This window comes from Dioscorea cayenensis, chromosome 5, assembly GCF_009730915.1.
Source record: "Dioscorea cayenensis subsp. rotundata cultivar TDr96_F1 chromosome 5, TDr96_F1_v2_PseudoChromosome.rev07_lg8_w22 25.fasta, whole genome shotgun sequence".
Classification (NCBI taxonomy): Eukaryota; Viridiplantae; Streptophyta; class Magnoliopsida; order Dioscoreales; family Dioscoreaceae; genus Dioscorea; species Dioscorea cayenensis.
The window spans coordinates 15,639,250-15,664,113 of record NC_052475.1 but is presented as its reverse complement, the minus strand read 5'-3'; the positions used below and the strand labels follow the sequence as shown (position 1 = coordinate 15,664,113).

The window sequence follows — 24,864 nt, the reverse complement described above, 5'->3', positions numbered from 1 at the left end:
CTATCGGAGATAGGATAAATGATACTCGCATCCAAAAGTTTTACCACCTCTGCCTTGACAAACTTCCTTCATGTTCGGGTTTAATCTTCTTTGGGGTTGAATCACAGATTTGTAATTATCCTCCATTAAGATTTTATGAGGACAAAATGAAGGATTTATACCTTTTATATCAGAGATCTTCCAAGCAATGGAAGATTTATGTCTCTTCAACATGTTCACGAGCCTGTCCTTATGATCTGTAAAGAGGTTTGAAGCCACAATAATAGAGAGCTTTGATCCTTCCATCAGATTAGCATATTCTAAATGTGCCAGCAAAGTTTTGAGCTCTAACTCGGGTGGTTCCTCAATCGATGGTCGCAATCTATTTTCCTTCAATCAATCAATTTCCTCAGAATTTTTTGACCATTGTTCAAGATCATTCTCCACCTCCTCCACTTGTGCATGTGCATATGAATGGCCTTCGACAACAACCATATCCTCTATTTCACAAATTTCCTGTGCTAAAGCTGAAATGCCCAATAAGAAAAGTTTCTGTCTTTGTTCATGATAGGAAGAGTCGAACTGAGTAAGGACCCTATCCAAGCTTTCTTCCAAATGATCGCTTACCGATGCAAGTGCAGACTTTTCAAACTGATACAACACACTATCTAACTCACAATTCTGCTCTTGAATTCTATCAATGTAGTCAACAACCTTTCCACTGGGTGGTTGATGGTGAATTGCTCTTGTAAGGAACAACATGAAGTGGACTGTATTGCAAACAACTAAACTATCTGCTCTAAATCTTCAACTATTAGCGTGATTGTGTCAAATAATTCAGGGTATGTTGATCATTTTCCAGGAAATCAAAGAAAAAAAAATTAGAACAATGAAAGAATAAGAAAATGTGAAATATAATAAATGGTGAATAGCTAAAATAGCAAAGTGCAAAGTGTTTCTCAAACGCCTATTCCCCGGCAACGGTGCCAAAAACTTGACAACTTCCTTTTACGTGTGTACCGCAAGTGCACGAGTTTGTCGAAGGAATAATACCCCGGTGAGTAGGTAGTCAAATCCACAGGAAATAGTGATTAGAAACACAAAAATTGCTATTTAACTAGAATGAAAATGAATTAATAGTGATGTGAATAAGAATCAATGCAAATAGAAGTAAGAAAAGAAGAAGGAGGTGCAAATAAAAGATAGTAGAGGCAATCGACGATAAATGGGCACCCGGACATTGCTCACCCTAGGACTATTATTTCAAGTGCAAGACCACTCATTATGTTTCCTAACTAATGTCTAATGAATCACGGAGATCCCTAAACACATGGTCCCAAAACTTAAGGTCAACCGTGACTAACCCTATACTATACCCCCGTTGGAGATATCTCTGTCTCGACACCTCACACGGTGGTAGGTTGCTTTAGCCTCTAAGGATTCCACATGATAAACCCTACTCCGTAAAATAGATCTCACCCTTTGGTTCAGGCGAAAGACCCCTAGTCACAATTAAGCCCCAGATACTAAGAATTACTTCAATGCTTCACTCTCTTGCTTGTGCAACTTATCCCCATCGGAGTTCTTCTCTTAGCACTTCACTCTATTGTGAAAGCAAAGAACTTTTGGAACGTGGAGGTAGGATAAATTACATAGGAGAGGAAAGGGGGCATTCCGACTACCTCTCAATTCACCCTTTCAACCCTCTCCAATCTAGCATTGTATAATCCTCATGGTGTGTCACTCATCCACAATGATTACCAAAATGAATTCTCAACCCTAGTGTCACTCTAAGGGAAAATCAACTCAACAAGCAGTCAAGATTGGAACTCAATTAAAACATCAATTATTGAAAGCATAATAAGAGGTCATAGAAACAATATCATCCTAGGGTTTACAAGCCCAAGCACCCACAAAGGGTTTAGCTCTCCATGGAGCAAAATACAATCAATAATAAAATCTAAAGTAAAAATATGCAATCCATGAATAAACCTCCAATGTGAATCTACCGAAATTCGTTTTTCAGCGGCCTGTGAACAGTAACTGCTACAGTGAATTACTATGGTGATTCGCTACATTATCTGCTACAGAACTCCGCCAAAATACTCCCAAATCCACACTTTTGCATCGAGGCAACATAAACGGGCACACCTCAATGCTATAGATCGCATTGCATCTTCAAATAAAAACACATTTGATGACAATCTTGTTAGCATTGCACAAGTCGGAACATATGAGTGTGACTACCTTTATGCCACTCCAATTTGCATATTCACTTGAGCACAACAGAGGTTGGCACACACTCACATGTCTTTGAGCACAACTTGTGCCTTCACGTTTGTTCACTCCAAGATTCATTAACAAAGTGCAAACGCAATCTACTTTGGCTTCTTTATTCTATACTTGTGTCCACAACCCTACATGCACAAAAGTAACACAAATACACATGTATGAGCGATAAAATCTGAGAAAAGTAATGGTCATTATAAGAAAAGAATAATTCGTATTACTAATACACAAGCACTAATCAACCATGCAAACGAGAGTTCAAAAACACTAGTGGATTCATAATCTTTTACAACTTGTTCATGCTCAAATGATAACAAACATGATACTAAAATAAGAAAAGAAAGGAATAGGATGCCCAGCACTTCGTCCTGCCTCCACGCTACAGTTTGATAGAGCCTGGAAGGAAGGGAGAGGGTGAGTAACCTAATTCACTCAATGAGTGGGTTAGCATAATCCTGATGGGATATACAAAATAATCAATGAAAGCAATAAAATCTAGCCGTTGCAATAATACATATAGATTAGAAGCTATCAGCATGTAAATCAACTTATTCATAAGTAAAGAAAGCATAGCTAGCATACAAGAACTACTTTTTTCTTAAACAAGAGTGTCCACAATACAAAAGCCGCAGATTTGCATAACACATGTTTTAATAACTCTAACATGTAGAATGCTTCATCAAAACAATAATCCAAAGGTTGTTTAGGATACCACATTTCAGAGTTTCATTTTGTGGAAACATCAAAATTTACAAAGTATGAAATCAACATCTCAATCATCAAGTGCTGGTATAAAACCTCTCTAAACACTAGTCGTGGTCACTTCTAAGTTCAGGGCCACCAAACTTCTTATACCCTTGATATTGACCCACCAGGAATCTGTGTGGTGACTCTGGTTTCCCAATATATATCCAATCAGGGTTTTACGGGTCACCTAAATTGGATAGTAAACTTGGGTCTTCACACCACCACTACAGGCTACTCTTGAAGACCGCCCACTATAGAAGCAAAGGGTTATGGCCAGTCACCATCAAAATCTATTAATGCACTCTCCGCAAGTGTACAAATCATAACAAGTAATAAAATTGTACCCCACGAAGGGTAGGGTTGTCAAACCATAGGTTCTCTAATATCTAGTAGAACAAGAATTTGTTGGTAGAACAATCACTAAACAAGAATAAAAAGATAAGAGTGAACTGACTAGGATCGAGTTTTCAACAATAGGAGAGCAATACACCTTGATGATTCCTATGTTCTATACTGTACTGACTTACTTCTAATGTCTACCAGGTACATCCTAAGATACTTGCTGGTGGTCTAAAGTAATATTGCATCTATAGCTATCAAATACGCTATGTTCTACAAGTGTAACTATGGGCACCATACACGCAATGTTTTGCAACTACACTAGGTAATCACAACTATGGTAATTGACACACGCCAAGTTTTACACAAGCATCTATGCAAATCAAGCACACTAAGTTATGCAAACAAATGAAAAAACACAAAAATTCATCAGTACTCCGTAGGCATTAAAATCAAGTAGTAAAAGTACCAAAAGCAACATAGTTCAACATCCCGGGGAACAATGGAACAGTTAGCTCCTCATGATTTCATAAAACTGAGAAGAAGAGTTGAATGTACTAAGGTAAGAAAACATGGTTCTCCCTTTTACAAATTCCTCTTAGTTATGCTTCAAAAGCTTCATGGATGAGATAATTCCACTTCTCTTATACCTCCAACTCGACCTTTATCCCCCTTAAACAGTGTGGTAAAAGCTTGATCATTTTACTCTTGAGAGTTATTCCCTTTGTATAAGAAATCCCCGAATAGAAGATGAGGAGAAACCCTAAATCTGGTAGTTAAAAAGGGACTTTCAGGCTTGACTCATCTGATCATGGTTGTGATCAAACCGTGCTCTTCTGTGGGGCTTCTGAGTAAATCAGTTAAGTGTCTGGCAGAGATAATCATGGGGTGAGCACGACCGTCCTCTCCCCATGCTTTGCTTGAATAAGACCATGCAAGGAACTAGTCGTGCGTCCCTTATGAGTAAAGGGTGCTTTAATTCAGAGCAAATCACCGAGGGAGGACTGTGCTTCGACAGTGCTTAGCTTGGAAGCACCCCCTAGTTGGTCAGCTACTCAGGTATCTTCATACAGTGATAATCACAGGGACAGAGCACGCCCGTGCTCTGCCTATGCTTCGCTTGGACACTCAGAAAAATCTACATTCTTTGCTTGTTTTGTCTTTGATTTCACTCTTAATTGTATTGATCCCTAAATTCCTATACCATGAACAGTTATACCTAGAATAGCATCAAATATATCAAGAATGTGCTGAATCGGGAGAAGAAAAAACGATATGAATTGCACTCATCAAATACCCTCACACTTGAATCATTGCTTGTCCTCAAGCAATCTCACATCATGTAATCAAAAGAAAAGATGCGTGCATTACTTCTGATCTCAAGAGAAAAGAAAATTCTTGAGCATAGAGGGAACAACGGGAGTTAGAAGAAAACATGAATGCCCTATAAAAGGCTACATTCATTAGTTTGAAGACCTTATGTGTGTGTGTGTGTGTGTAACCCTAATTTGAGTGGCCCATGTTTATAAGGACTCAACCTAACAACAATAGACCTTAATTGGACAAGACACGGTGAGTAGTAGCTTCATGCACCCTCGAGATAGCCTTTTCTCTCGGTAGGTCATCAAATGTACACTTGTAATGCCCAAAATTTGACTACCCAAGAGCAGCTTTCCTCTTCTAAGGTGATAGCTCTTTCTACCATCTTTTCACACAAAAATATCAAAAACAACCGATAAGGCATTCCAAAAGGAATCCAACTTTCCAATCTCCTTTTTTTAAAAAAACACACTAAAAACAAGATAACTTGGTCAACAAGAGGTAGGATGTCATCCTAAAGCAAGTGGCTCCACACTAAGGGTAATGTGATGAAACATAGGTCCGAAAAACAAGAATGAGTCTACAATTTAGATCCAAATAAGTCAATAACATGCACGTGTCCCTCTAGGTCTAAGAATTTATAACAAAAAACAATCAAAGATCATCCTTAGTTAAGCACTCATCACAACAGGCATACAAAGTAAAACAACCCCTCCCAAGCACTTGAATAATGCATTATCCTCAATGTACAACCATAAGCAATGAAAACAAGTAATTGAGAACAAAAAGAATTAAAGGGGAGTTTATTCAACTTTCCTGAACACGGAGAGTGATGTTGCCGCTCTCAACATATTTGCCAAACTCCAATCAAGTACATAATTCTTAAACACGGAGAGTGATGTTGCGACTCTCAACGTGCTTTCCAAACTCCAATCAACCACACACAATCCCTGAGATGAGATAAGAGGAACACAAGTGAAACTCAACATACACAACAAAATAAAAGCAACAAAACTAAAAATACAAAAAAATAAATGCATAAATGAAACAAACCAAAATTTTAGTTTAGCAGGGACTCCCCTTTGCTAACTGTACTGAATAAGTCAACAAATACTGAAAAGAAAGAAAGTACGAGTCCAAAATAGTAAACATAAAAACTAAAAACTGCAATAATCAGAAGGGAGAACTCTCTATCCATGGCTCGACACCAGGAGATATAGAGTCAGGCCCTGGACTCTCCCAAGCCTACCATGTCAGTCTCGATGTCACGAGTGGCTCAGACAGGGGAAACAAGCTCGGGAGATAACCGAACACCAAGGTGCTTTATAGTCCTAGCCACACTCCTCTGTAGCCACCTAAACGCTAAGGAAGAACATGTAACATGCTCAATGTGGCCAGAGAAAGGTGTGAGAAGCCCGGGGTGATCGAGACGAAGAACCAGCATCACTAGTAATAGTAGGATCATGGGGAGAGTCAAGGGCGACAGCAGCAGTAGTAATATCAGTAGGTTAATGTACATGGTACTTGACCCTACGAGCAGTGTTTATGCGATGCAACATCACCGTCGACCTCAGTGTCTTAAGGGTAATGGAAGAAATGCCGCCCACAAATCTCATATGATCAGTCTCTTCACGGATGCACATGCCCCTGACAAGTTGCGTAACGTAGGGGCTGACAAATAGGGAACCAATAAGAGAGTCGGCCCCCTAATGCGCAATAGAAAAGGCGACCTTGTAGCCCAAATATATGTAGCTTAAACTACTCGAGCATAGACAGTTAGAAATCAAAGTCGGATCAACTAACGACGCTAGTGCTGTGACCATGACTTGTCAGGGTATGACTGAGAACGAAATGAATATGCTGGAGTTCAAGTGAACTACGCATCAAATGAGTCCTAGGCAGGATCGGTACTAAGTAGTAGGCTTAGAATAATGAGGGTCTTAGGCGGGATCGGTACTGAGCCTCGTCCATGCGTCCTAGAGAGGCTTTCTAATCAGCCAGGAGATCAAGTGAACTACGCATCATAGAGTCCCAGCCGAATGGAGAACTCTATTAGGCTCATCCATTGTAGTGTGTCGAGCACTTGGAACTGAATGGTGTCAGCGTAGTTGAAGCTCATGGTCCCACGAGATAGCTCAAAGATAGCTAAGACCTCGAATACCAGCTACTCGTAGGTGTTATTGGTGATGAGGAAGAGCTGTCTCCAAGCTCCTATGCTCAGCATCTACTGTACCTCCTGTTCCACCCCAACATCACAAAGGGCATCCCAATCAATCTCCCTCAACTCACCAATGTGATGATGACAAAGTCGTGTATAGCGATCCTAGTGTACCTGTGTATGGAAATAGGTGTCAAATCAGTGGGCCGGCCTAGCTCTTCCTGTCTTGGCCTCTTTGAGGATGGCCCAGACAATGTGTGTTACCTCAGCATGGATTGCAAAAGAAAATAACTCACTTTAGTTCACATATTAAAATTTTTAGGGGAAGCACGGTCGTGATAGGAAGACACAAAAATTCCTCAGCATGGCTACAGGAGCGTGCTCCCCCATTAGGGCTCTGAACAACATAAGAGCATAATCGTGCTTCTAAAAGAGCACGATCGTGCTTCTAAAAGAGCACGATCGTGCTTTGAGGCGACTATCTTTCCCGAAGTCCCTAGGAACAAAATAGAAGAAAAAATGATGTACATTAAGCATTAAAAGCATGATAAGCATGATTTTATCACAAAACATCATAATAAATCGAAAAAATGAGGCTTGACGGAGTCAAGAAAATGTCCAGATAAGCAAGGAGGAAACCAATGATGGATCGGCAAACAAATAGTAAACTCGAGAAGATCTTGGGTGCAAAAGAAGTAGTGCGAGAAAAAAATGAGCAACGGTAAAGCAAAAGCAACCAACGGCGAAGAGGTTTTTAAAGGAAAGAAGAGAAAATGAACGACTATAGTAGAGCACACCTGAAGCATGATCGTGCTTAGCAAGTGCTCAGATTAGGTTATTTGCAATAGGGAAAGCACAGTCATGCTATCCCCATACTTCCTAGCCGTGATTCTCTAGGGATAGTGCTACAATGCCCAAGCAGTGAAGCACGGTCATACAAGGAGCCCACAAACTGTGCTTCCTAGGAAGCATAATTGTGTAAGAAGCTCATAGATCGTGCTTAGCCTGTAATTCTCTTGAAGAACAAAATAGAGAAAATAACAGCTTGAGCATGGGCATGCTCTGCTCGTGCTCTGGTTGAATTACACAAGAACTTAGGTTTTCTCAGCGCCACTCAATGGAACAAGTTACTCTCTCGAGTTGCCATAAATAAAACACGCACAAAGCTGATACACCAAAATGAACAGAGAGAACCAACAATAACGAGAACACATGCAGTTATTAATCCAAAATAAGACTAAACTAAAAATAAAACTAAGACAACAACTAAAATAGCAAACTAATGATACAATGCCTTGGGTTTCCTCCCAAGAAACACTTATTTAATGTCACTAGCTTGGCGTACCTGTTCCACTCATTCAAGGAGGTTTATGGAAGCGAGACCTCTCATTGCCACCTAAAAAACAATTACAAGAATATGGTGCTAAGGTGTTAATTAAATTGACCTCGCCAAAAGTCCAGAAGTTGGATCGCTTTGAGGTTGGTGGTGGAATGGGTGGTTTTCTTTTTCTTAGGATCACTTGTTTCCACCACCTCTTTGCACGGGAAGATTGTCTCTTAGGTAATGCTTAAGGTGAATGCACTTTCGCCCCCACCATTTCACTGTAGCACACTTCCTCTACCAATTCACTCGAGTGCATCATATTCGGTGGTGTCATCTTCTAAGAGCTCTAACAGTTTATGCTTCATAAATGTGTCCTGCACATATTCAGTGACAAACTCATCAACCACATTAACACAATAACAAGTATCATTAAAATCCATAGAGTCTCGGATCTTGAAAGTGATCTCTTCCTCTCCTACACAAAGTACCATTTGACCATCCTTCACATCAATTAAGGCTTTCAAAGTTGCTAAGAATGGTTATCCAAAAATGAGAGGTACTTCCATTTTATCGTCCAAGTCTCAGATTACAAAGCCCACAGAAAATTGAAATTGTCCACCAACACATCTTCAATAATGGACCTATCTACCAATTATAATGTCATTGTGTTGGCCTTTGGTTCTCCTAGCCCGAGTTTTTAAGAGATTGGTAAGGTATAAGGTTGATACTTGCCCCAAGATTAGCTAGAGCTTTTTCATCCACAAGCCCCCCAATTGTGCATAGGATGATAAATCTCCCAGGGTATTTCTCTTTCTTGGGAAACTCATTGGTAATTAAGGCTGAACACTCTTCACTAAGTGTCACAGAAGAAATTTCCTTAAGTTTAATCTTGTTAGTGAGCAGTTCCTTCAAAAATTTTGTTTATCTCAGCATTTGTGCAAGAGCCTCAACAAATGGGACATTAATGTTCAAGGCCTTGAACATATCAAGAAATTTCTTGTACTACTCTTCCTATTGATCTTTCGTCATCTTCATTGGATAAGGAAGTATGGGTTGGTACTGAGGCAATTCAGTTTTTTCCTTACACTAATCATGTCCTTTCTCCTCACTGTTAATTGGAGCCTTAAAATTACTTTCCATTGTTCGCCCTGCTCTTGACAGAGGCTCAATGATAAGTGCTTGTGTAATAGTAATACAAAGTATTCTTTTCTTACATTAAGAATTACTTTTCTCAAAATTTATTGCTCATAAAAGTGTATTTGTGTTACTTTTGTGCATATAGGGTTGTGGAGACAATAATGGAAGAAAGAAGCCAAAGTAGATCGTGGAGGCACTTTGTTGATGAAATTTTCGAGTGAACAAACGTGAAAACACAAGTTGTGCTCAAAGACATGTGAGTGTGTGCGAACCTCTGTTGTGCACGAGTGAACATGCAAAGTGGAGGGGAACAATGGCAGTCACACTCATGTGTTCTGACTTGTGCAAAGCTAGCAAGATTATCATCAAATGTGATTTTGTTAAAGAAGCAACACGATCTACCGCATGAATGTGTGCCCATTCATGTGGCCTCAATGAAAAGTGTGGATTTAGGAGTATTTTGGCGGAGTACTGTAGCAGGTTACTATAGAAAATCACTATAGCAAAGTACTGTAGTTGTCACTGTTCATAGACGCAGAAAATTAATTCCTACAGATTCATACGGGCATGTGAAAATTCCACACGCCCATGTGGATGCCCGATTCGAGCCTATTTAAAGCCACGACTTCAGCCCGTTTGAAGGATCATTTTCCCTATTTTTTTTCTCATCTTCTCTCCATCTTTGGAGGTGCTCGCGGCTAAGGTTTGGAGAGACTTTGGCAAAGTTTTTGGAGTGGTTCTACGGCGTTTAATACCATGTTCCTTCAAAAGATAGTTATTGGGGGATCTTTCATCAACATCTATTCGGCAAGATATGCCCTAGGCTTGATGAGGGAACCTTTGGAGAAGACGAGGCTGCTCCATAAAACCATCGATATGAACTACAAGGGGGTTTAACTTATGGATTGCATGCTTTTACTTTCGATTTCATTATTGATTGTATCTTGCTTCATGGAGAGCTAAACCCCTAGTGGGTACTTGGACTTATAAACCCTAAGATGATTTTCTTTCTTTGACCTTTCTATTATATTTCTTTAATTGATGCCTTTAATTGGGTTCTAATCTTGAATGCTTGTTGAATGGGTTTTCCCTTAGAGTGACACTACTGTTGAGTGCCGACATTGGTAATCCTTGTGAGTGAATGACACACCATGAGAGTTAGACACAGCAAGATTGGAGAGGATTGAGAGGGTGAGTCGAGAGGTAGCTAAACATCCCCTTTCCTCTCCGGTGTGATTTATCCTACCTCTATATTCCAAGAGTTCTTTGCGTTTAAAATAGAGTGAAATGCTAAGAGACGAACTCTGCTGGGGCTTAGTTGCGCAAGCAACAGAGTGAAGCGTTGAAGTAATTCTTGATATCTGGAGGTTAATTATGACTAGGGATCTTTTTCCTGGACCAAAGGGTTAGATCTATGTTAGGGAATAGGGATTTATCACTTGGAGTCCCTATAGCTTTAAGCAATTTTGCATAGTGTGAGGTGTTGAGAGTGAGCGATTTCTCCACCGGGATATAGTGTAGGGTTAATCACGGTTGACCTCAAGTTTGGGACCATGTATTTCAGGATGTCCACGACTCATTAAGCATTAGTTAGGAGACGTAATAGTTGGTTTTACACTTGAAGTAATAGTCCTAAGGGAGCAATGTCCGGATGCCCCACTTTCTATGATTGCCTTTCCTCTCATTTTTTATAGCATCTCCCTTACTTGTTCTTTTTATTTCTTTTCATATGGATATTGTTTGTACCACTATCGATCCATTTTCACTTTAGTTAAATAGCAAATCCTTGTGTTTCTGATTACTATTCCCTGTGGATACGACTACCCACTCACCAGGGTATTATTACTTTCGACAAACCTGTGCACTTGCGGTACATACGCAAAGGGCGTTGTCAAGTTTTTGGCGCCATTGCTGGGGAATAGGCATTTTAGAAACACTTTGCACATTGCTATTTTAGCTATTCACCATTTATTCTATTTCACATTTTCTTATTCTTCCATCGTTCTGATTCATTTTTCTTTCTTTGGTTGCAGCTCCAGGTTATGACCCGAGGGAACACTTCAACATTGTTTGAAGAAGATCCTGAACTTGAATGAACATTTCATAGAATGGGAAAAGAACATGTACAAGAATAGTAAAATCAAGCTAAGATAGAAGGTGAAGGGTCTGATAACATGGCAGAACAGAATGAGCAGCAGAGGATACTATCAGATTATGCCAGACCTACAGTTGTGGGCACGTAGTCTAGTATTATGCGGCCACCGATTATGGCTTAGAATTTTGAGCTAAAGCCAGCCTTTACCCAGATGATACAGTAGTCAACATAGTTTAATAATTTGGCCAATGAGGATCCGAACAACCACTTCGAGAACTTCTTGGAAGTGTGCGACAGATTGAGGGCGTTCCCATTTTCCTTGAAGGGGAGAGTGAAGCAGTGGCTATATTCATTACCTAGAGCATCGATCACTAGTTGGGAGGAGATGGTAGAAGCTTTTCTTGCCCGATATTTCCCTCCTAGAAAATCTGCAAAGCTCAGGAATGAAATATCCTTCTTTGTACAAACGAAATTAGAGTCACTTTTTAAGACATGGGATAGGTTCAAGGAGCTCCTGCAGAAATGTCCTCAACATGGGTTTCCCGAGTGGATGATCACTCAGACTTTCTATAATGGGTTGAACCCAAGCACAAGACAGTTACGTGATGCTGCAACATAAGGTACCTTAGGAAGGAAGACCCCTGATGAACTTGATTGAAGAAATGGCTATGAATAGTTATCGGTAGAACACATGGGACAGAAAAAAGGTAGTCAAACTTTATGAGATTGATTCAGTTACCTCATTGGTGTCCTAGGTTGAATCATTGAGCAAGAAGTTAGTCACTCTAACTTCTCTTAGAATAGCAACCCTAACTAGTTGCATTGGGTGTGGGGGAGGTCATGCTTCATCCGATTGCGTGATTTCTATTGGTGGTACATCCTTGGTAGAACAAGTGGATTTTGTGGATAATGCAATGAGAAGCAAAGGCAATCCATATAGCAACACCTACAATCTAGGTTGGAGGAGCCACCCGAATCTTTCATGGAATAATCAAGGGTAACAAAAGGCCATGGCACCACTGGGTTTCCAACAACAACAACAACAAGCCCCGAACATAGAGAATCGAGTTTCAAGCTTGGAGGCCCGGTTGTCCAATCTAGAGAAAGCTTTGACCAAGTTCATCCAATCGTTGTATACAAGGTTTCAGTCAGTCAAAGCTACACTTCGCAACCACACCATGTCATTGCACAATTTAGAGAATCAAGTGGGACAAATTGTGAAGTCATTATCAGAGAGACCTCAAGGAAGCTTGCCTAGTAACACCGAAACTAATCCGAGAGAACATGTGGAGGCGATCACTTTGAGAAGTGATCATGAAGTTAAGGGTAGGATCCCAAGTGAGAAGATCAATGTTGAAGCACCCGAGGTCGTGGAGGTTGAGGAGAGAGCCAACAAAGGGAAGGAGGTGGCACCCCCACCTTACAAACTAAGAATCCCTTATCCTTCAAGATTGAAGAACGATGAAAATGATGAGCAATACAAAAAGTTCTTGGTTTATTCAAGAAGTTGCACATCCACATCACATTTGTGGAGGCGTTGTCTCAAATGTCTCTTATGCAAAGTTTCTCAAGGACCTCTTGACCAACAAGAGAAAGTTGGAGGAGAGTGCATCTGTGATCTTAGATGCTTCATGTTCGGCGGTGTTGTAAAAGAATATGCTAAACAAGAAGAAAGACCCCCAGAAGCTTCATCATTCCGTGCAACATTTATAATTTCGGCAAAGAAAAGTCAGTAGCGGATTCTGGGGCTAACATCAACGTCATGCCTTATACATTCTTTCCAAAGGTAGGCTTGGGAGAGCCTAGGCCCACTCGGATGACACTTCAATTAGCGGATAGAACGGTGAGACATCCGAGGGGCATCATCGAAAATGTACTTGTGAAGGTTGACAAGTGTATATTTCCTGTGGACTTTGTAGTGTTGGATGTTGACGAGGATGTTGATGTCCCATTGATACTTGGGAGGCTGTTCTTTCGTACTTCCAAGGCACTTATAGACATAGACGATGGGGAGTTGACTTTAAGAGTTGGGGATGACAAGTTTACACCTCACCGAAGCCGTGAGATATTCTCTTGACTTTGATGATACTCTTTACTTTCTTGACACTACCGATGAACAAATAGATGAATATGTACAGGAAATGATGTGTCCGGACTCGTACGAGGGGTTACTAGACCAAGAGGTGGAGAATGAAAAAGTTTTGATGCATGGTCTAGAGGACAAGGTGCAACTAACCCCGGGGATCATGAAGAGGATGGTCCAAAAAATGAAAAGAGCAACGAGACATCACAAGAGCGTCCCAAGACTATTGGGGATGTGCAAGAATGGAGTAAGGATAACCTACCCTTGTGTGGTAACTTGCTCGATAACTCCCTCTCTACCTTGAAAAGATTATGTTCATCATGCTTTCAGGTTATGGGTAAGAGGGAAACATTCATCTATGAGCCCCAATGAGGTAAGAAGAGGTATGTCAAGCTTAGTGACGTTAAACAAGCCCTTCTTGGGAGGTAACCCAAGTCCTTACTGTTTTCTAGGTTTTAGTTTATTGCTTGCGTGAATAAGAGCTTGAGTGTTGGTGTCTTAATCTTTTACATGCCATTGCTCTGCTTTTCTCATGGATCATTGATGTTTTCATGTGCCTAATTATTTTGTCAAAGTTTCTTGATCATTGAGTGTGTTTTTCATTGATTCTCTGGTCAATATTTCATAGTAAATACAGGCTCTGTATGTGTACAAGTGGTGCAAAAATTTTCTGCAGAGTTTGTAGTTTTTTCTAAAGTCATCTAGAGAAGACACATGGTCGTGTGGAATTTCCACATGAGTGTGTGTTTCTGTTCAGAGTTTAACTTCTCCATCCTGAGAAGACATAGGGGCATGTGAATGCCCCTGAGAATGACCTTATGACGGTCACACGGATGTAGGTAATTTCCACACGGTTGTGTGTTTCTCTACAGAGTTCAGAGCTTTATCCCGAGAAGACACAGGGGCGTGTGTCTGCCCCTGTGGATGACCCTGTGAATTACACACGGGCGTGGATAATTTTCACACGCCCATGTAAAACTCTGCAGAGAAGTTCTCCTTCATCTCGAGAAGACACAGGGCCGTGTGAGTGTCCCTGTGTATGTCCCTTGTGAAGATCCACGGCCGTGTAGAATTTTCACACGGGCGTGTGAATCACTTATAGAAATTTCTTGGATGGCCAGAGAAGCCACAGGGGCATGTGGGTGCTCCTGTGGGTCGGGCACACGGGTGTGGGGAATTTTAACACTCCCATGAGGATGCGTTCAGAGGTAAGATGTGCTATCTTGAGAACACACATGGGTGTGTGTCTACCCCTATGGTGCTCCTTTGTGGAGTCACACGAGCGTGGGTAGTTTCCACATGCCCGTGTGGATGTACAGAACTCAAACAGAAGCGATTTCTAATTATAAATTTCTCGTGCCTTTTCATTTTTTTTCTCTCCCAATTAGTTAGAGAAAGCATCATTCACTCTCCCGACCTCGCACCGACGATTTAGAGGGGTTTCAATTGAATTTTTTGGTCGTTTTCCGATTTTCATTCCCATTTCGTTGGTAAAACCTTTTCTCTCTCGCTTTGCCAAATCTTGATTTCTTTTGTTTAAATCTAGTGAATATTGCTTCGTTTATATGTTAAATACTTTGTGTATGCTTTTAGAGTAGTTTAGAACAAATTTTAGATGTATTTTTGAGGATTCTGCATAGAGGACGTGCGGTTTTCACGCCCCATGAATCCACACGGGCGTGTGGAATTTCCACATGACCATGTGGATTTCTGCAGTATTGTTGCTTTGAGTGAATTTGATCGATTTCTTTCTCAATTCTCACTGATATGGCACCTAGATCAAAGAAGCAAACCGGGAAGTGTCCCAAGAAGTATTCCCCAGAGCCTGAGCACTTAGAGTTTGCTATTCTCGAGCATTAGGCTCGCTTCAAGCGTTTGTCTAAGTTGAAGTTTGGACAGACTCATTTCCCTGATGTAAGTGCGATTAGGGAGATTCAGTTGGCCAATAACATGGCAAATGAGGGTTAGCAGTTGCTTGCTGTGGGGAGTTAGCTCCGTCTATTACTAATTCGTGAGCCTGCCATTCATTGCTGACATTGGAGGTGTTAGCATCTTTCAAGATCGACCGTTCCTATAACAGCTTTGAAAGCGTAGACGCCATTCAGTTCAGACTATTCAGAGAGTGTCATAGCATAAGTGTCACATAGTTTTCTGTTCGACTGGGACTTTATGATGAGGCGTTTATCGATACTGAGGAGTACGACTGACTACCTACTGATTGTCCCGACAGTCTGACACCTCAGAGATCATACAGGGCATTATGTGGTCAGGGCCAATACGAGACTTGGGTGTCCAAGGCCATGTGCCTTTCTCGACCTACATATAGTTACTTGCACACCGTTCTGAGCCGATAAGTGAATGGACGGGGTGACAGCACAGGGGTCCTCACTCAACAGGAGCTACTGTACTTGTATTCTATGGTACAGAGCCAGCTGATCCATCTTGGCCACATACTAGCAGAGTACCTGAGGCATCAGGGCTAGTATCCCAGGATCGGAGTTATTTTCTCAGGCTCCTATATCACTTGACTCATCATGGGGATGGGTCTGTTGGACGCTATCAGGGGCGCCGAGAAGACTATTGTACCATCTCCCCTTGGCCTGGAGACCATGCGACTGATGGGTATGATCCGCAGATATAAAGACGGGGTGTATGTGCTGAACATAGCCCCAATAAAGCCAGTCGTGGCCGAGGGAGACACAGCCGAGGTGTCACAGGCAATGCTTGAGCCACAGACAGAACAGGTATAGGCAGAGGCATCTCCTACAGCACAGGAGCCACCTCCAGTGCGTATTTTCTAACCGACCAAGCCCGTGATTGTTTTGAGAGGCTCGAGAGTGCGGTAGAGGTGCTACGAGACGCTATTAGGGGGACTGAGAAGACGATCATACCTGCTCCCCTAGGTGTAGAGACAATTAGACAGATGGGGATGCTGCGCAGGTATGGGGCCTGGAGCGCATGTACTGATTGTACCCGATCCAGAGATGGCTAAGGGCGGCGGTGACGCGGCTGAGGGATCTAAGTTAGTGCAGGATCTGCAGCCTGAGCAGACGGAGACCGAGGCACCACCTGCAGCACAGGAGTCACCTCAAGTGCGGATCTTTTCCCCGACTCGAGCCCATAATCGATTTGAGAGGCTTGAGAGTGTGGTAGGGGTACTACAGGTAGACTTGGCTAAGGTTCGCACTACACAGGCTGTGAACCATACAGTGGTGATGGCACGTCTTGACATCCTACAGCAGCTCCTTGAGCGAAACGCGACTTCATCGTTTTTTATGAGATCGAGGACCCCCTCCGGCTCCACCAGCATCACCATCACCAGATCCATCGGCACCATTTGACCTATCTCCACCAGCAACAGCAGCAGAAGAGCCAACCACCGACGACACCGACGCTTGATGCGTCTTTTCTTTTTTTTTTTTTATGTTTTTCGTATTTTATTTTAGTATTGTTATTTTGGACTTGTACACTCAGAAGGGATTCTCCTTTTGAGTTTATCTTTTATTTTGTCTCGAGTTGTATTTCATTGCTTTACTTATATATACTCGAGTTTATTTTTGTTTATTGAGCTTCACTAAACCCCCTTGTGTGTGCGTGCAGATAGTCTTATCAGTATGGGAATTGAGAACTAGTCATGGACACGGCCAAGTTGTTTTACACTTGGCAATGTGTGCTTCACAACCCGTTCGAACTTCACTCCCAAGGATTTAGCTCCATCAGATGCAACACTAGGAGTCAGGGGAGTATTGTTTCGATTATCACTTACACATATATTCTTGATTGTCATACTTGTTAATGATCTTGCATGTGTACATTGAGGGCAATGTACATCTTAAGTGTGTGTACGTGTGTGGTGGGGGAGTTCGCTTTACACATATCCTTTATAATTATACTATTATTGTGCATGCTCACATAGCCAATGACGTTTCACCTTAGTTGCAATGATGGTATTCTTGAGTTTAGGAGAATTTTTTATCAATGAATGTTTTCAAGCTCTAGTTTTTACTTGAATTTCAAGGAATTTTTGCCCGGTTGACACTTATTGCACATCTCAATCATTAAACACTTTTAGAAACTCAAGTTCAATGTTTAAGAGACTAATTAGTTATGTTTCTTGTTTTGTTATGAAAAAAACAATGGAAAAAGAGAAATAGTTTGTACTTTTTTGTGTGCACTGGGGGTGGAAAGAGCTACCACCTATGAAGTATGAAGCTACTCTCATAAGTCGGATACTAGTTATGCCCTAATGATATAAAGAGCTATCTCATGGGATGAGTGAAAGCTACTACTCTGGTAGAAAGAGCTACCACCTCGAAAGTGTGAAAGCCACCTTAGCGGCCGCTTTGGAAAGGACTACCATAGAGGATGTGTGAAACTACTACCATCCTTAATTTTGTTGTGTTTTGTAGATAAATAAGTCCCATATTACTTAGAACTTTGAGGAGTATACTTTGGGTTGAATTGAGTGAGTTTACACACACTTACACGATTTTGGGTTTTTTGTTCTTTTTCATTTAAGTTTTTAGCTAGAGCATTGATTTTTCGTATTTAGTGTTGAAATTTTCCTTACTTAAAGAATGCTTTTCTTGGATGATTTGGTGAACCTAAGGTAAAGAACTTTCAATATTTTCTTCTTCTATGCTTCAATGTTTTATTTTTGCTTAAGGACAAGCAAAACCTTAAATGTGATTGAGTTTGATAAGTGCTTGTGTATTAGTAATACGAAGTATTCTTTTCTTACGTTGAGATTACTTTTATCAGGTTTTAGCGATAATACATGTGTATTTGTGTTACTTTGGTGCATGTAGGGTTATGGAGCCAAATATGTAAGAAAGAAGCCAATGTAGATCGTGAATGCACTATTTAATGAAATCTAGGAAGGAAGAAATGCGAAGACACAAGTTGGGCTCAAAGATACGAGAATGTGTGCCAACCTCCATGTATTCAATCAATTACAATGAGTTGGAGAGGCACGAAGGCAGTCACATTTGCGTATCCCAACTTATACAATGATATCAAGATCTTCATCAATGAGGCCATTTATTGAAGAAGAGACGCGATGTATGGCATAAACAAGTGCCTATTTATGTCGCCTCGATGAAAAGTGTGAATCGGGAGTGTTTTTAGAGGGGTCTGTAGTAGGTATTGCAGTAAATTACTGTAGCAATTCGCTGTAGCAGTTACTGTTTTTAGCCCGCGGAAAATCAGGATTCCAGAGAATCCACACGCCCGTGCTGAATTTCCACAAGGGCGTGTGAAATTTTCACAAGGGCATGTGGAACATCCACAGAGCAGTGTGAATGCCCGATTCTAGACTATTTAAAGCCGCAATTTAGCCCGATTTCAGTAGCCTTTTTCCCATCTTTTGTCCAACTCTTAAAATGCTTGTGGCTAGGGTTTAGAGAGGTTTTGGCAAGGATTTTGGAGTGGTTCTACGGCTTCGAGAACACGTTTCTCTTGGAAGATAGTTATTGGGGGAGCTTTCATCAGCACCGATTCGGCAAGTTGTGCCCCAGGCTTCACAAGGGGACCTTTGGAGAAGACGAGGCTACTCCACAAGATCATCAACACAAATAACGAGGGGGTTTTACTATGGATTGCTTGTTTTTACTTTCGATTCTATCATTGATTGTATCTTGCTCCATGGAGAGCTAAACCCCAAGTGAAACTTGGATTTGTGAACCCTATGATGTATTTGTTTCATTGACCTTTTATTATGCTTTCCTTAATTGATGTCTTTAAATGAGTTCCAATCTTGAATGCTTTGTTGAATAATTTCTCCTTTAGAGTAACACTAGAGTTGAGAGTCCATCTTGGTAGCCTTTGTGGATGAGTAACACACGATGAGGGTTAGACAAAGCTAGATTGGAGAGGGTCGAGTGGGTGAGTCGAGAGGTAGCGGAACGTCCCCTTTCCATTCCGATGTGATTTATCCTACCTCCATTTCCTAGAGTTTCTTGCGATCACAATAGAGTGAAGTGCTAAAGGATAAACTCCATTGGGACTTACTTGCGTGAGCGACAGAGTGAAGCGTTGAATTGAACTTTAGTATCTGGGGCTTAATTGTGACTAGGGGCCTTTCGCCTGGACCAAAGGGTTAGGTCTATATATAGGAATAGGGTTTATCACTTGGAATCCCTAGAGCTTCTTGCGACTTTGCATAGTGTAAAGTGTTGAGACTGATTGATTTCTCCATCGGGGCATAGTGTAGAGTTAGTCACTGTTGACCTTAGGTTTGGGACCATGTATCTTAGGATGTCCATGACTCATTGAGCATTAGTTAGGAAGCATAATAGTTGGTTTTGCACTTGAAGCGATAATTCTAGGTGGAACAATATCCAAGTACCCCACTTCTTATTGATTGCCTTTTCCTCTCACTTATTTGTGCCCTTTCTTTCTTATTTCTTTTATTTTTTCTACATTACATCTTATCAACACAATCATTGTTTCATCTTCGCTCGGTTAAGTAGCACTCTTAGTGTTTCTATTCCATATTTCCCTGTGGATACGATACCCCACTCACCTGCGATTTATTACTTCGACAAGCCTGTGCACTTGCGGGTCACACGGAAGGGGTGTGTCAGTTTTTCATTGTTATACTTTGTATTGTGCTTGCATGTGTACATTGAGGGCAATGTACATCTTAAGTATGGGGGAGTTCACATTACACATGTTCTTTACATAAGTTTTGACTGAAAATGCTCACGTAGCCAATGACGGTTCACCTTAGTTGTAATGGTGGTATTCTTAAGTTAGGAGAATTTTTAACATTGAATGTTCTCACGCTCTAGTTTTTACTTTAATTTTTAGAAATTTTTGCTCGATTGACACTTGTTTCACTACTCGCTCATTAAACCTTTTTGGAAACTCAAGTTCGATGTTTAAGGGACTAGTTAGTTTTGTTTCTTGTGTTGCCGCCTATGAAGTATGAAGCTACTCTCATAAGTCGGATTCTAGTTATGCCCTAATGAGAGAAAGAGCTATCTCATGGGATGAGTGAAAGCTACTACCCCGGTAGAAAGATCTACCACCTCGAAAGTTTGAAAGCCACTTTAGAGCTATCTCTTGTGTTACAATGAGCATTACTTTTCCCAAATTTTATCGCTCATACATGTGTATTTGTGTTACTTTTGTGCATATAAGGTTGTGGAGTGACACACAACTTGCATGTAACCCACAAGTGCACATGTTTGTCGAAGTAATAATACCCCGGTGAGTGGGTAGTCGAATCCATAGGGAATAGTGATCATAAACACAAAGATTGCTATTTAACTAAAGTGAAGATGAATCAATAGTGGTATGAACAAAATCAATATGAAAAGAACTAAAGAAAAAAAGAAAGAGAGACACAATAAAATGAGAGGAAGGCAATCGATAGAAAGTGGGGCACTCAGACATTGCTCCCCGTAGGATTATTGCTTCAAGTGCAAGACCAACTATTTTGTCTCCTAACTGATGCTTAATGAGTCGTGGAAATCCTAAGATACACGATCCCAAATCTAAGGTCAACCGTGACTAACTCTACACTATGCCTTGGTGGAAAAATCAATCAGTCTCAATACCTTACACTGTGTACAGTTGTAAGAAGCTCTTGGGATTCCAAGTGATAAACCCTATTCCCTAATATAGATCTAACCCTTTGGTCTAGGTGAAAGACCTCTAGTCACAATTAAGCCCCAGCACTAAAGATTACTTCAACACATCACTCTGTTGCTCACGCAGTTAAGCCCCAGCAGAGTTGTTCTCTTAGCACTTCACTCTATTATGACCGCAAAGAATCCTTGGAACATGGAGGTAGGATAAATCACACCAAAGGGTAAAGGTGACAATCCGCTACCTCTCGACTCACCCTCTCGACCCTCTCTAATCTTGCTTTGTCTAACGCTCATGGTGTGTCACTCACTTAGAAGAATTACCAATGTAGACTCTCAACCCTAGTGTCACTCTAAGGGAGAAATCATTCAACAAGCATTCAAGATTGGAACTCAATTAAAGACATCAATTAAAGAAAGCATAATAAAAGGTCAATGAAACAATAACATCCTAGGGTTTACAAGTCTAAGTACCCACTAGGGGCTTACCTCTCCTTGGAGCAAGATATAATCAATAATCGAAAGTAAAAACATGCAATCCATAAGTAAAACCCCCTCGGTATTAGTGTCGATGGTCTTGTGGAGTAGGCTCATCCTATTCAAAAGTTCCCTTGTCAAGCCTAGGGCACACCTCGCTGGATCGGTGCCGATGAAAGCTTCCCCAATAACTCTCTTCCAAAGGAATGCAGTGTCGATGACCGTAGAACCACTCCAAAAACCTTGCCAAAGCCCCTCTAAACCCTAGCCACAGGCCTCTCCAAAGTTGGGGATAAGATGGAGAAAAGATGGAAAGAAGGATCCCCAAATTGGTACAAATCACGGCTTTATATAGGGCTGGAATCGAGAATCCACACGGGCATGTGGAATTACCACACGCCCCTGTGAATCTGTAGGAATTTGATTTTCTGCGGCCTATGAACACTAACTCCTACAGTAAATTGATACATTGATTTGCTATAGTAACCTGCTACAGTGCTCCACCAAGCACACTCCCGAATCCACACTTTTCATTGAGGCAACATAAACAGGCACACGTTTATACCATTGATTGCATCACTTCTTCAATAAGGGATAACATTGATGAAGATCTTGCTATCATTGCACAAGTCGGAATACGCAAATGTGACTGCCTTTGTGCCTTTCTATCCCATGCAATTGCTTGAGCGCATGGAGGTTGGCACACATTCAAGTATCTTTAAGCACAACTTGTGTCTTCACGTTTGTTCACTCCAAGATTCCATCAACAACATGCAATCGCAATCTACTTTAGTTGCCTTCCTCTATATTTGGCTCCACAACCCTACATGCACACAAGAGCCTACATTGGTAATCCTTGTGAGTGAGTGACGCTATGTGGGTTAGACAAAGCAAGATTGGGGAGAGTCAAGATGGTGAGTCGAGAAGTAGCGAAACATCCTGTTTCCTCTCCGATGTGATTTATCCTACCTCCACATTCCAAGAGTTTTTTGCGGTCATTATTGAGTGAAGTGATAAGAGACGAACTCCGCTGGGGCTTAATTGCGCAAGCAACAGAGTGAAGCGTTGAAGTAATCCTTGGTATATGAGGCTTAATTATGATTAGGGATCCAAAAGGTTAGATCTATGTTAGGGAATAGGGTTTATCACTTGGAGTTCCTAGAGCTTTAAGCAACTTTGCATAGTGTGAGATGTTGAGACTGAGACATTTCTCCACTGGGACATAGCATAGGGTTAGTCACGGTTGACCTTAGGTTTGGGACCGTGTATTTTAGGATGTCCACGACTCATTAAGCATCAGTTAGGAGACATCATAGTTGGTTTTGCACTTGAAGCAATAGTTCTAGGGGTAGCAATGTCCGGGTGCCCCACTTTCTATCGATTGTCTTTCCTCTCATTTTTTGTAGCGTCTCCCTTTCTTGTTTTTTTTTATTTTTTTTCATATTGATATTATTCATACCACTATCGATCCATTTTCACTATAGTTAAATAGCAAATCCTTGTGTTTTTTATCACTATTCTCTGTGGATATGACTACCCACTCACCAGGGTATTATTACTTCGACAAATCCGTATACTTACGGTACACACGCAAAGGGCGTTGTCACTCATCAATCTTAACTTCGCGTTCAGTCTTAGTGGGGCTTGGAAGTTGTTTACCACTCCTCGAGGTAATCACTTTCATAGATTCCTTGTGGTTGACTTATGTGTTACTAGGGAAAGAACCTGAAAGTATTTCCACAATTAGCTTTGACATTTGAGCCATATGATGCTATAAATTCCTCATGGTGGAATTGGTATTTCTCATCATTTCTTCATGCCCTAAAAGACGAATTTCATTGTCCTTGATGTACCCAGTCAACAAAACCATGAGTTCATTGGAAGGTCCCGGCAGAGGAAAAGATGGTTGAACATTCTACTATGAAGGCCTAGGCTGTTGTTGAGCCACTTGCCCTTGTCCTGGTTGGCTCCATGAAAAGTTCGGGTTATTTTCTGCAACCCACATTGTAAGTGTTATCGTATGGGTTGTTCTAATAATGACAGTTCTGCCCAACAAAATCAACTTGTCCAGTCTGCCCTACACCCATATCAACAAAGAACATCCAGTATCAGTCTGGGACCCTTGATAAGTGCTAAACTAATCATATTTTCTATATCATTTACACTGCATTTAGCATGAAATTGCACTTGCTTAGTAACTTATTAGTATGAAATTTCATTCTTCTGTTCACAACGACCTTTATTTCTTATTTAAATGGAAAGAAACAAATTTGACAAGATTTTGAAACAAAATAAAGTAAGTTGCTGAATCAAGGCTACACCACGGGCTCACAACAGCATCATGTGAACTCACATCGCCCTTTGACTGCACTTACCATTGCTGTGATCAAGCCGCGGCAGCATGAACTTACCGGTAGAAACATAGAAGCCATAACAGCCTGACAACCGCTATTGTAAAGTCCATAACGGCCGTTGTCAAGGTGCATAATAACGCCCAAAGATGGTGCCAGGACGTGACTTGGAGACCAAGTAACAAACTTACTCACAACAAGTATCACAACACCCGTGGTGAGGCCATGGTGGAGCCGATTACTACAAATACACTAGTTTTCTCAATTTGAAAGAGAGATTCTTTTACCAAAAAGTTAGGGCATTTAGATTTCTGGAGCAAGAGCATTGAAAGTGACTTTCAGTGATATTTCAGTGGATTTCGATGAGTTTCTCAAGAGAAGATCAACAATCATCTTTAGAGGAGGGTGCGCGTGACTCAAGTCATCCATACAACCTTGGGATCCACTAATCCCAACCTTTGGAGAACTATTGGAGGGAGTTAGTCTAGGAACACATTAAACATTTATTTATTCATTATTTAGCCTTGTGGCTCTCTTTGGACTTTGATGTTTTACTTTCTTTGATCTATGAGAACCTAATTTAAGGAAATTGTATATCTAGGTCCCTCGGTTATTGTTTATGAATCTTGATTGATCAATATATATATCATTCTAGTTTTCTTAATAATTACATGCTTTAATTGTTTATCTTTGTTGATGTGGATGAGGAGGATATGCCCCCGCATTGATAACACCCATGCCATGATAGATCTATGGATATTCTAAGAGGTTAGGCATAGCTAGGTTTCCAGATTAGGGATTGATTGACCCTTAGACTTAGGGTTTGATTAATTTCTTCTTGTAGGGTTCTTGTACTTAAGGCAAACATAGAAGGCTGAGGTGGATTAGATTCCATCTGAGTGACAGGGTGGAGGAATTCCATCTTACATTTCTAGTGATTTAGACTTAGTAACGATGGCTTATTGGGGCTAGT

The 24,864-nt window shown here is 41.0% G+C and overlaps 1 non-coding gene across 1 annotated transcript; it reads right to left on the bottom strand.

Moving 5' to 3' along the window:
- Window positions 1–11,821: 11,821 nt before the first annotated feature.
- LOC120262567 lies at window positions 11,822–11,928 on the bottom strand. The gene has a single exon (XR_005536834.1). It is a non-coding gene; the product is annotated as a small nucleolar RNA R71 (small nucleolar RNA).
- Between the last annotated feature and the right edge of the window lie 12,936 nt (window positions 11,929–24,864).